General features: G+C 40.4%; 1 pseudogene; it reads left to right on the forward strand.

Moving 5' to 3' along the window:
* Positions 1-931: 931 nt before the first annotated feature.
* On the forward strand, positions 932-2,150 carry LOC102816398 (annotated as a pseudogene).
* The last annotated feature ends 3 nt before the right edge of the window (positions 2,151-2,153 follow it).

Here is a 2,153-nt window from a genome sequence, read left to right on the forward strand (position 1 = left end):
TCCAGTCATTTGGCCAGGTAGCTGTTTTCCAAATTTCGTGGCATAAATCAATGAGTGTCTCCATTACTGCATCAATGTGCTGAAACACTTACCTAGGATCTAGAAATAAAGTAGACACTTGAAAATTTAATTATGGAAATTAACCTATACGTGACTTATAATTGAAAAAGTTTCTCTAAGATACCAGGGTGAGGTCTTCAGTTGAAGTCTGGCTGTAAGTTTATAGTTGCTATGTAGTGTTTATTGGTTAATTCCAAAGGCATTTCTTGAGCATTTGCTATATGACAATTACTGTGGTTGACATGCCTTGGGGGATGAGGAGAGAACAGAGAATTCTTCAAGCAGAAGAAACAGCAATGTGCAAAGGCACTGAGATAGAAGAAGCTTGTCAAGTGCAAAGAGCTGTAAAAAGACTATATTGCCAGTTGGCATAATGCAGTGGGTGTCCCTGTGTGGCACAGACAATTAATGTGCTCAGCATTCAAGTCCACCCAGAGTTGAGTCAGAAGAAAGGCCTGGAAATCTATTTCTAAAATATCAGCCATTAAAAATGTATGAAAGCTGGTGGCCAGGAGGTAGACTTGCAGAATGTGCCCTTTGGCAGTTTAAATTATTATATATGCCTGAGTGTTTAAAAAAAAACAAGAGCTAAAATGAATAAATACTGTTAACTGATAGTACATTGAGGGGATTATAATCATTGTAATGAAACCAAGTATATGAATTGTTGAATGTAAAATGATGACCTGCCCTGTAAACTTTCCCTCAATTCACAATAAAAACTTAAAAAAGAAAAAAAACTGTATGGAGCTGAGCGGGTACGCGGGCCGCTTCCTGTATGGAGCTAAGCGGGTACGCGGGCCGCTTCCTGTGGTGGGTGACGAGTGGTGGCCAAAACAGGGGAACATCAAGGGACACTCAAGCAGACACCATGGTGGATGGTGGCTCAGAACAGGCTGATGGACGCATCGTCAAGATGGAGGTGGACTATAGCCACGGTGGATCAGCACCTGCGGAAACGCGCGCAAGAAGCTGGTCAAGGAAGGAAGACTGCAAAAAGTCATTGAATCCCGTCTCTCTTTGGAAAAGCAAACCCCTACAGCTTCTGATATGGTGTCTACATCCCATATCTTAGTGGCAGTCCTGAAGATGTGCTATGAGGCTAAAGAATGGGATTTACTAAATGAAAATGTTATGCTTTTGTCAAAAAGATGGAATCAGTTAAAACAAGCTGTTTCAAAAATGGTTCAACAATGCTGTGCTTATGCTGAGGAAATCACAGACCTCCCCAACCAAATTTCGATTCACTGAAGATACTCTACTAGAACGCTAACAGATGGAAAGATTTATGTTGAAATTGAACGTGTTCGACTGACTAAAACATTAGTAACTATCAAAGAACAAAACAGTGATGTGAAAGAGGCAGCCTCCATTTTACAAGAGTTGCAGGTGGAAACCTATGGGTCAATGGAGAAGAAAGAGCAAGTGGGGTTTCTTTTGGAACAGATGAGGCTCTGCCTAGCTGTGAAGGATAACATCTACATGCAGATTAATACCAAATTTTTCCAGGAGGAAAATACAGAAAAATTAAAGTTGAAATAGTAGAACTTAATGATTCACCTGGATCAACATGAAGGCTCTTATTTGTCTGTAAGCACTACAGAGCAATATATGACACCTCCTGTATACAAAAGCAGAAAGTGAAAAGTACCAACAGGCTCTGAAAAGAATTATTCTCTATGTTATCCTGGTGCACCAAATGAGTGGCGACAAGAAGTTAGAAGAAATTCCCAAATACAAGGACCTTTTAAAGCTTTTTACCACAATGGAGTTGATGCGTGGGACCACACTTTTTGATGACTATGGAATGGAAGTAAGGAAAGGTTCTCATGACAGTCCAGCAACTGATGTTTTTGGCTATACAGGGAAGGTGAAAAATGGTGGAAAGACTTGAAGAACAGTGTTGTTGAACATAATATTAGAATTATGGCCAAATATTACACAAGGGTATCAATGAAGATGATGGCATAGCTTCTGGGTCTGTCTGTTGATGAGTCAGAGGCCTTTCCTCAAATCTCGTCATTAACAAGACCATCTCTGCTAAAGTAGACAGGCTGGCAGAAATTATCAACTTCCAGAGACCCAAGGATCCA

This window comes from Chrysochloris asiatica, unplaced genomic scaffold, assembly GCF_000296735.1.
Source record: "Chrysochloris asiatica unplaced genomic scaffold, ChrAsi1.0 scaffold00008, whole genome shotgun sequence".
Classification (NCBI taxonomy): Eukaryota; Metazoa; Chordata; class Mammalia; order Afrosoricida; family Chrysochloridae; genus Chrysochloris; species Chrysochloris asiatica.